This window comes from Ambystoma mexicanum, chromosome 6q (genome assembly GCF_040938575.1).
Source record: "Ambystoma mexicanum isolate Mex_15411 chromosome 6q, UKY_AmexF1_1, whole genome shotgun sequence".
In the NCBI taxonomy this organism is placed as follows: domain Eukaryota; kingdom Metazoa; phylum Chordata; class Amphibia; order Caudata; family Ambystomatidae; genus Ambystoma; species Ambystoma mexicanum.
Window position 1 is genome coordinate 1,490,843,542 of NC_090937.1, and position 12,320 is coordinate 1,490,855,861.

The following is a 12,320-nucleotide window of genomic DNA, read 5'->3' on the forward strand; positions in this document are numbered from 1 at the left end:
TAGCCAATACAGAGAGTGAAGAGAAGGAGAAATAGAGTAACGAGGAGGGATGGTGCAAAGTGTCGGAATAGCATAATCAACGCTGAAACTCAAAGGAGAAAGATGGAAGCAAGGAAGACCCACAAGAAGGTAGTAAAGTAGTCGAGACGTGAACAAACTAATGAAGTTATAATACGTTTAGAGGCATGTACAGTGATTGGTTAATTAACCAAAGATTTGCCTCCTACCATCACATAAACCCTTGGCTTCTCTTGAGGGTCTAATATCACTGATAACTCTGAACACATCAAGTCACCCTATGTCCTATGAGATATACTTTTGTGGGTGGATACATACCCCTGTTCCTGTGAAATGATTTCCTCCTACCACAGTAGCTCCTCCTATTCTGGGTGTCAATACCTGTTCTGTGTTTACATATTGCTAACTCTGCATGGGGGCTCATTACAACTGCCCCTGAAGTGAATTCATTTGCACTTGCTCTAGCCGCTGCACCTGTTGCACCCTCAGCGCTTGCATCTAATCAAATGTCCGATCCTGGGTGAACCTGTCCTTAGCTTGTGAGCTATATGCTGGAGGATAAGCTGACCGCCCTCTTGAAAATGTACCATTTGTGCATATATTTAGCTTCCGCATGTGCGTGAAATGTGCCCTGTCATCCCACATGTCCAATAACCAGGATGACCCTGTCTAACTAGTCTTCCTGGTTAAACCCTTCTTGCATATTCTGTCTCTTATTTTGTATGAAACTCGCTTTGATTATTCTGAATACCACCTCTTCCTCTATTTCCTATTCCTCTGCCCTGTGGCACAAATCAATTCCCTCCTTGGCCCATCTGATGCTGATTATTCACCTGTGATGTACCCATTGCTTGCTGTACTTCTAGACCTTCTGCGCTTGTCAATACCTCCCCTTCTATGGCATATTTTGACCGTTTTTTCAGGACTAACATAGCGTCCTCAATTTTTCTAGCATCAGCTTTCCTTTTCTCCTGTAACAGATGACAAGATGCAGTGTAGTCAACTGTATCTTAGGTTATGGTTTTGCTTAAATTCCCACTTGCTTCTTAAGTGCCTCTATACCTGCCCAGGCAATCCCTAACATAAAATGTGGTAAAATACTGCCACTGTTTTTCACCTTGGCTCGCATGCTTCAAGGGTCAAGAGTCCAGTGCTCCTGAATGTAAGCAACCAAATCTTCATCCTAACTGGTTTTCCTGATATAAAGCAAAAGCATCCTGTATGTATGTGTGTGTGTTCTTTTGCAATATTGAATTCCTTCTTCCGACTAGCTTTGTGTGTCTTTTGTGTGCATTGAGCCGGTAATCCATTGATTGCCTGTACTTCCACAAGATCATGTGTGCACATGTGTGTGCCTGTGCATGTTTTTTGTGTGCGTGTGTGTATGCATGTGTGTGTACCTGTGTATGTGTGTACATGCATGGCTCTATGCATGTGCGTGTATGTGTGTGTGTGTGTGTGCGTGTGTGTACTTGTGTCACTCTCTTATATGCATATCCTAACAGAGATTCTAACCTTAATCATCTCTATGTCTTTCCCCAATAAATCAATCACATACAGTGGTCGAAGTGAGCGGGAGCGGCCAGGAGCGGTGCTCCTATACTTTTTTAAATTACCTTGTACAGCTCCTATACTTTTCTTTTAAAAAGAAACCGTTCCAGAATGGTTTTGTTTTAAAATAAAAGTGTAGGAAGAAGTTGAAACCTTCACTTTCAGTGCACTGCACTGAAAGTTCCCTTAAACAGCAGGTGCAGGTGTTTGGGGGTATATTGTGTGTGGGAGGGGTTGTGGCAATGGGGTTTGTGGGGAGCAGGGGCAGGCCAGCAGGGAACATAGTTCCACTACTTCTTTTCGTACACTTCGACCACTGATCACATATAATAATAATCCATGTCATGCTTCAATAATTGTGCCAAGCCTCCCTTATTCTTCTTTGTCAGTGCTCAACCTGCTTGTACATATCCATAAATACATTTTCATTTAACACATCCTGCAAAACCCCTAAATAGTGGACCCGTTATTCTTAGAAGTCAGTCCAATCAGGGTGTGTGCTTCTATAAAAAAACACTTTTTTGACATAAGGATTTCTCAATACAATTGTTTAAATATATCATGCCCCTTGTCCATATTGTGTGTGACCTTAGTCCCAGTGCACTTTATGAGCACTTCCCTTCATTACCCACTGCTTCCTTATTCTAAATACAAATGTTTGAATCAATAGATGCTAATCCAATATATTTCCCAAAATGGTGTTTTTATTTCATTTATTCTTGCCATCCCCCATAAATATACATTAGGCTTAGTTTAATGTCATTCATTGCTGCGTGAATGTACTTTTTATTGTAATTTGCACTCATAATTACATTCTATTCTCGGCGATACCCTTTCACAGTTGTGTGATTCTAGACAAATGTTTTCTTCTTCAACTGCCTCTATATTATGTAGTTTATATTGTATAGTGTCCCCACTCTTGAAGCCTGTCCAATCTGCTCTGACCCTGGTAAACCTGACTGGTACATATCACATGCTTTCTCTCTGTCCCCAACTACCAATATTCTCACCATTCTGGTCACCCGCAGCACTCTCCTGTGTTTTCATTTGCAGTCTTTCTTTTTATAATGCACTGAAAACTCTTAATGAAAACAAATGTCCTCTCTTTTTCTCATCTGTGTAATTGGCCCATACATGCCCCAGGACCCATGTTCTTTCCAAATGTCCCATCCATCACCAGCAAGAAATGGCTACTTGCCCAGCATAAAATCAATAAATCAGGGGTGGTCCAGTGTGTTGCCCAACAGAGAAGCATCCAACACCAACTCAAAAAATGGCCAACCAACCGCCTAAAAATGAGAAGTGACCTGTGTTACCCTAAACAGTGACTCAATTGGGACTCCCCAGCTCACACATATACAATAACTGGGATCCACCTCCCATTCAAAACAATATATTCAAAACAAGGTTCAACCATATATAGCTCCTCTGACAGAATGAACAATTATTCAAAATATACACCCTTGCTTGACTTATCAACCATGGCTTTAATTACCCCACAAACTATTAATCCAATCCAGTGCTTTTTTCAGCATCTGGTTTCAATAACAACACACCAATGCCATGAAAAATGCTGTTTTTTCAAACTTTACTCATTTGTCAATTACTCAGCCGGTGTCAATAATATCAATCTCTAATTTACATCATATACACATAGATATATAGAACAAATTAATGTAATGGGCTCTGGTTCAACTTTACATTTGCATAAGAGTCAGAGTCAATACTGGCTCAGTTTCAGCTCTGTACCCAAAACATTATTTTTCAAAACTTTCACAAACGAATCACTAAATATTTTTCTTGCATACTTATATGTATATTCAGTGAAAAGCAATGTTGTTAAAGGGACGTTATGGTTCGAAGTACAACCGAAAACTCCCTGAAATTTGCAAGTTATGGTAAGCTAAGCAACCATAACTCGCACCACCACCATGCACTGCTAAAACTAACACCCAGGCATCAAAGATGACTTCACAAATGTTATTGATGACATCACTGATGACATTGCATGTCTGGCTACTGAACTATACCCATCTCGATGCTTCACTGCCCATGTTCCCACGACAAAACAAACTACACACAGAAGTTGTAATTACGTGTCATTGCAATATACCACACACCACACAAAATACAATGTACCCCACCAATAATGTCACCGAATGATAATTTGACTAGTTTGTGTAGAAAACGTACATAATATTTGGCATTTTCATTCTATCAGCGTAAAACAGACACTCCGTTCACTTCAACGAATTTTCATAAAATGAAATTACATGTTCCTTTGTCTAATTTTTGAATGGTGAACATTATCATATTTGAAAGTCTTCCATACCTCCCTTCATGGATTCCATTTGCAATCCTCCCTTTGGTTCAAGGTCAAAAAACAATTGAACCTTATACTGTGTACCATGCGTGGGTTTGCTCAGCTAGGAAACAAAAATTCAACGGTGCTGTGCTTCACTCAGAATGGGGGCCAATAGCGCTTCACACCACAGTGGCATTACAAATATTTTTGAAAATCATATGCATTGTTTGCTACCATTCACAAATGCGGACAATATATTGTTCCTCTGGAGAATTTTGCACTCTCCCACCGACTCCCACATTCAGGCCACACCACCTATCACCTCATTGCATCTCCTCTTCACACGGCAACTCACGTAAACATTTTTGAAAGGAGCAAGTGTCGAGCCCTGACAAAAAGTGGTCATATGAGAATGTCCAAACAAACCCTGCTACACCGCGGACCCTGACCCCAATGACCGCACTTATATATTAATGGCCTATAAATTGCACACGTGTGTTTGTACTATCCCACTTTCAATCACTAGAAAAATGAACGGTGTGGGCGTTTTACCACCTTAAAAATACAGACACATATTAAATATATAATAGCAATGCTTTCATGTTAGAATGCAAATGGTGCCAAAAACAACTGCACGATAACTGGATTTACAAATAATAAACTATCACTTGGTAATAAAAACCTTCAAACCATTAGATATATTCTACCACGCAGCAGCCACAACCAATATACGTCACTACACTGCACATATAGAAATGAATTGTGGACGGGTCAAATATAATGATACCAACATTACTGTAAAACAGAGAATGAGAAGTTCTGCCACCTACCTCAATTAACCGCACCCTACATCTTCTTCTTTGCACCTGCTGAAAAACAAAACTATTGTCCCATATTGCCCTAGGTACGAAACCAGAAAAAAATAACCTTGACATTTGGAATTATTTTCATTACTGCCTGAACCAATAATTCAAATACATACCACAGTGCAATTCAACTAAATGTGAAATGTTTATCCTGCCCATATCTCCACAAACTTGACCAATTCCCTGCACATTAAAACCAGGCATACTGCTCCACACCACCTCCACTCCTTTAACATCAACATTTTTGGCACATTCCTACATTTAGCATACCACTCCAAACCATGCACAACCATTTCCCCAACCATCAAACCCTGATTTTCTCCCTCTCTACCATCTTCACTACACACATCCTATTTCAACACAAACCACAACCTCAACATCTTATTGACTCATCCCTACAGTCCCCTTTACATGCTGCATTTGTTGAGAAAACCCAGATGTAGCACACTCTGCCCGTGGACACCCACGATGCTCGAGGAGCGCATAACACTGGGACAGCCCTTCTACCCTTTCCACTTCACTCTCTGCACCATTTCCTCATTGGCAACTGTTAAACATTCACACAATCATCCACCAATCACATCCAAGAACTCTAACTATAACTCAATCATCACACATCAGCACTTTAGATGTACTATTGATCACTCTCAGTACAATTCCGCTGTCACTGCAACAGACGTACAGCAAAAACTACTGTAAAACTGGCAAATATTTTTACTTGCAGATTCATGCACATCCAAATGCATTAACGCAGACTGCAGGCATGAATCTTTTCTAGACAGTACACATACAGCTCTTCAAGAATACATATAAACAGAGTAACTTCCACTTACCCTGTATAAACTGTAAAATGACCTTACTTCATTTATCCCATCTGGTATGATGAAGTATCAATTGCAAACCTGTCTCCTTTCCAAATTATTGTTTACTCACACAGCTATCTAAAAAAATGTTATTTAATATTAAAGGATGGGAGAAATAAAAGCATAATTATGAAAAAGACTGTGTAGTGTGTTATAAAATTACACTCTGCCGGGATGAGTACATGCATGTTCATTCAAGCACACACACAGACAATATAATTACAAAGGCTCTCAGCTCAAACAACACCACTGCCTCTATATGAAAATCCTACTCCTTTATTTTCCACTCCTTCACAAATGCATACATTGCATGCTTCTCTGTACAATCTCTGCCATTTATCCTGTAAAAATAGCAAAAAATTCATGTGATTATTTCTTCCACCTCTTACCATCCAATAACATAACATTAAAAAAGCAAGTGTGCTCTATATGTTTACTCTTATACTCATTTGTAAAACATATTCAACTAACAGATTCTAAATAAAATATACAAGATGCAAATACACTCAGTTGTAAGAAAATACTACTACTACAAAAACAAAAACAATGTCTACATTAACAAAAGTGCTATAAACACACATATTCATTAAATTCTTTATTTTACAATTGCAGATCACTCTCCTGAAAAGCAGCAGTGTCTAAAATACAACAACCTACTATTTTACTCTTTCCTAAAAAAAAATAAGTATAATACTTACATAATTTTCTAATTGTTACTCAAACACACTAGCATTTTACTGTTGTAGAACAAAGAAGCGTATTACCCTTTCCCATTAGATGTATTATTACCGCTTCCCAACTTAATATAGCTGGCCATTGCACAATCACACACCTCCACAATCATCCTTACCATCATACTTAGACACGCATGCACGGAGCACACATACACTGCACAACAACCCAACCCACACTTTCTTTTTCTCTCCAACAAACCCCAAAGAATGCCTACCAAAAAGCAACTCTGTAGAAAGCAATGCAAAAGTAGAGCAAATCAAAATAAAAGTGTCCAAAATAATCATCCATCTCTACCAGATTTTGTACAAAAAGTTCAAACAAAACAGCTAACACAGTCATTACGCGAAACAAAACAAGCTTCCACTACAGAAACTTTCCCTCCTCTATCAAAATGTAAAACAAAACTAACCATGCCAAAAAGAAATACTTTACAAAAAATGTTCCACCACAGACTCCTTCAGAGCCTTATAAACACAGGAGAGAAATCATGGACAACCCTTAAAACCTACCATAGAAAAGTAATCCTAAAAGCTCTCATAAACAGTGCAATCCTTCTGAAAAGGAAGTTATTTATTTTATTTTAAACATATTGAAACCACTAGCAAAACTAACTACTAAATTACAAAAACACATCTCAATAAACTGAGTATCAACAAAAATAACTCCTTAAACATCTGTGGAGGTGAATGGAGTCACACCACGACCACAGAACCATGTTTTCATAAAGAAGCATATAACAAAAGCAAACAAACCCAATTGCAATACATAGTAGTGGACAAGGGTATGAAAAACATAATAACACCATTACGAAACAAGAAACTCTGCTCACAAAAATATCCCCAAAAAACTCAGTATCACCTCTCCATTCTAATAAACCAAAATGTCCAGTCTACAAATGGCCGTGCACATCAATGTGTAACATTGCCAAAAAATCTTTCAAATCTTTACGCCACTTCCTCAATCAGTATATAAAAAGCAAAGACAAAATCAAAATGAAACCACTACAGAATATGGATGCCTTTTCAGTGCGCAAATGCACAGGACTACAAGCACATTCATTAGCCTGCATTTCAGGACCTATTTGCAAAACCACCTTCCATCATATCAAAATGATATCAACACATCATGCAACTATAAAAACCTGGTCCATAAACTCTACTATGCTAAAAGTCCTGCTTCAACACTAGTCAACACTAGTCATATTATATATCAATCTTCTACATGGTACAGTTAAACAACTACTCAAAGAAATAGAGCATGTCCAGAGAAAATATTTTGGAAGTGAAAGCCACTTTCTAAATGCATTAGCTTTACCACAAACTGCCAACTACTGTAAAAATAGGACTGTGTTTGTGTCCAGGGCGTACAGTCCTGGGTGCATGGCCTACGGCCTTCGGCTTTGCACCCAAGACTCTAGGCCCTGGCCACAACCACCGCAGCATAACACACCTATAATACCAAACATTTTGACTGTGGTATGTGGGCTGCTTATAGATGATATTGATTACAATCAATCCTCTACTAACAACCCAAAACCAACATGATATTAAAGTAAAATAGCCAGTAGTGCATTGATTATATCTGTGAACAACGGCTCAACAGTGGACATGGCGAACAGATGAGGGGCACCTGCCACCTAAAAAAATACAGTATTTGACCCGTATCTTACTCCCCAACCCTCCCCAAGCACTTCTGCACCCCAACACACTCCCCAAAATTGCATTTTGCCTGTGTACACCACCACGCTGTCGGCGGATCCAAGATGGCGGTGCATCGTAACAATGTGATGGACCTCACGCCTCACCCCAGCCAATCAGAGAACATGTTGCCTGTCCGCAGACATGACGCAAGCCGATTAACCAATCCGTGTCCTGTCCGCGGAGCAAACAGGGAAATGTGTCCGTGGAGCTGACATAGAAATAACTAATGTTTTGCCTTACATTTTGGCCGTTTACAAAAAACCACTGGACGAATGTACGCCAAATTAACAAAAGCATGCTTTCGGGACTAAGCCGCCACTCCTGCCGCAAATTTGGTGGAAATCCGTCCAGCGGTTTGAGCTGTAGGCGTGCACAAAGTGTTTTACCATTATGTCTATGGGAAAAAAATTCATTTTGGTACCCCCCCTATAACTTTGCCCCCCTGAACCAAACCTCACTAAAATTGCAAAAAAAAATCAGAGTGGGCAATATACTTATTTTTGCAAAGGTTGGTAAGGATTAGTCCAGGGGGAGCGAAGTTATAAGCCGCCCAAAAAGTGCTCTTCCTATGGGATTAGCAATTTAATCATAACTACACAGCCACTACCATGGCTATGTAATTAGCTTCAATCCTATAAGTTGTTACTTGTTTCAATCATATTTCCATGATTCTTTACACAAATACATGTTTTCCACATTTTTGCCCATGGCTCTGCTAGTGATTTATAAAATATAATTGTCACCAGCATATTGCTACTTCTCTGTGCAGACTGGTTGAACTGCATTAACTTCACAGGATTATCCCTCTTTCTAACTATAAAACAACTTTGTTTATTTTTCCCACAACTTATTAATCATTATTTTGGATACATCACTGGTATCTCCAGCTTTGAAAAAAATTCTGGCTGTTCTCAGCACCGTAGATTTGGACATATGTCACTTGTGTATGTCAGCGCCGGCTTTGTTTCCGCTAACTGCACACAAAATTGCTTATATCTCGGTGTTGTTTTACTTTTAAAGAATGTCATATATCACATTCACATCACTTTCTCAAGGAGGAAGAAAATCTAGTGTCAGGTTTTGTTGTAACTACGTATTTCCTTTTTTGAAGCAAGACAAATTTCTCTTATATGTCATGCCAGATCTTTCCTTCGTTAGTACTATGTGCTTGACCGTTTTCTACCGTTCAAAGCTTTTTGGCTTTCTAAGGCTATCATCTATGTAGGTATATACAAATTAACCCTCTATCTATCATCAAGGGTGAAAAGTAGTCACATTTTGACTTGTTTTTTTATTTTATTTTCTCTTGTTTCTTCTCCATAACATCTCGGACAGCAAATACTGAGCGTGCCCATCAGTGGTTTGCTCAAACCTCTGCCTTTTTCACTACTCTCTGTCTATTTCTGGGTTGGTGCAAATCACCTCCCCTAAATAAATAATGTAATTTCTTGATGTTATCTAAACTTTGTACAACTCATTGCCGCTCTTCGACACCTTAATTTAAAATAGACACATAACAGACAGACAGACTTGTCGACTCTTTTACATTAATCCTCAGAGCTTTATTCCTCATCTCTGCCCCTAATAAGGGTTTAAGTCATCATTTTACAGAGACCTGTCCTCTGTGTCGCCTACGTTACTTTCGATTGAAGTGTAGAATGACTGCTTCTGAAATCCCCTTGGACCAGGACTCTTAGGCATATCTCCTTATCTATGATCTATATACTCAAAAAAACACCACTCATCTTTTTTACATTATTTTCTAGGTCTTTTTTGGTACTTTTTAAACCACTCATTTCCTTTTTTTAACCACTTTATTTGTTGTTTTGAAGAACACACAAAATACAGAAAAGCAATTACATCCTAAAATCTTAACAATGTAGCAGATTGCAAAATTCATAACATCTACAAGAAAAATACATTATCACACTAAATTTTATGAATACAAAGAAAAACAGTAATCATTAAGTACCATTTAACAATCGGTTCATCAACCTTTGACGCTACACAAACCAGACAAGACAAAACAACATCGACATACACAACAGACAACTCCAAATAACCGTCAAACCAACCCCCTAAACAATGTACCTAAATCAACTTACACCTAGTATTGGACCCTCAACTGTACAATTCATCAAAGGATCCCCAATAACGGGAATAAGAACTCTCCCTACCCTGTCTCAGAAAAATAACTTTTTCATAGCGTGAAAGGGTTTGTACATCCAATAACCATTCTTCCACTTTTGGTTTCTTTCTCGACTTCCAGACACGTAATATTTGTTTTGCTGCCACCACCAAAACCCTATTTATCCACTCTGTCTGCTTCCTGGTCCTACTCCCCCTACCTCTGTTTGATAACAATATTGACGATAAGAAAGTACATGGATGTTGCTCCCCCACCACAAAGCCCAGTCTATCTAATACATCAGACCAAAAGTCAGACACTCTTGAGCATTCCCACATCATATGCAACAAAGTACCACCGCCACATCCATATCCCCAACAAGAATCAGTTTCTAAAAGACCCAGTCTCACCATTCGAGTCGGTGTCCAATATAACTTGTAAAGAATCCTCTGTCTAATGTATCGAAGTCCCAGATCCATTTTCGCTCATACCCCCACATGAATCAAATATTCCCATTCCTTCACAGTGATGACTATATCAAGATCCTCCATCCAGGCCTGGCGAAGTTTTTCCCAGGCCTCCACGTCCGACCTATCCAACGGCATCAAATTAGTATACGTGGATACAGTATACGGGGTAGAGCGAACAATCTCACACATCTGGGGTCTTTCAGCCATACCTACCTCCAACATCCCGTTCTTTCAATCAAAAGAGATCTTAAAGTCCTATAACGTACCCGCTCCCTACCCCCGATCCCAAAAGTCGCTCTGAACTGATCAAACAGAATCATACGATCATTCCGCCACACATACCGAATCCTAAGTATGCCCTTACTAATCCAACTTTTCTAGCACAAAGATTTATTCATCCACTGCAGCCCCACGTTATGCCACAAAGACGCGTCATAATGCATCCAGATATTGTCCCCGTTGTTTTTCATAAAACCTTGTAACTCCTCCCTGGTAGTGCATATAGTAGGCAATTTCACCTTCAAAGTAAGCATTTAGACATAGAGTACACCTCGCTCAGTGCATAAGGTGAATATTGAGTTTGTTCAATAATATGCCAATTCGGAACATAATTAGTAGCATCAGAGAAATAAGAAGTGAATTTTTTCAAGAGAAAACCAGTGCAGTAATTCCTCAGGTTTGGATATCCAAATCCACCATCTTTCACAGGACGCATCAAAATTTATTTGGGCACTTTTGGTCTATTACCTTTCCCCCAGAGAAATCCCTGCAAAACCTTATCAATAGAGGAAATCACTTTTTCGTAAATTTCAAAGGGATGGACTGCATTATGTAGAGTATCTTTGGCAAAAGTACCATTTTAATAGCGTTAACTTTAGCCCATAATCCCATCTTCAGCTGGCCCCATTTTAATATGTCCCTTTTAATAGTCCCCAAAACTTTTGATATGTTGAATTCAGCCATCCTTCTCAAATCACGAATCAAATAAACACCTAAATATTTTGTTGCACCCACCTCCTAGTGACAATCCCAGAAACCCGAGACCGTTCGTGGCAGTCTTACGTCCAGAGGGAAAACCACAGTTTTTCTCCAATTAATCCTGCGGCCCGATAACTGACCCACCACATCAAACATATACTTAAGCTGATCACAACCTTCCACGGGATTAGACAAAACAATAGTCATATCATCAGCATAACACAAAACCTTTATCTCACCATCATCAAACCGAAGGCCATGAAGACTCTGTTCTTGTTTTAGGTACACAATGAGAGGATCCAACGCTAAATAAACAGATACGGCGATAACGGTCATCCTTGCCTGGTCCCCTTAGATAGTAAAAACGAAGAAGACATCACTCCTTTTACCCAAACCTTAGCATTAAAGTCAGAGTTCAATGACCTAATGGTGTTTATGAATGTGTCTCCAAAACCCATCCGACCAAGGGTATGATATAAAAAAGACCAATTAACCCTATCAAAAGCCTTTTCCGCATCCATAAAAATTAACAAAGTATCTCGGGTCTTTTCCCTCGGCAGTCCCATTATATCGATCAACATTCTAATGTGGTCATATCCATACCTACCCCTCATGAATCCAACCTGAGAGCCACCAATAAGTTTACCAATACATGCATCCAGTCTGCTAGTTAATATTCTTGTAAAAATGTTAAGGTCCACATTCA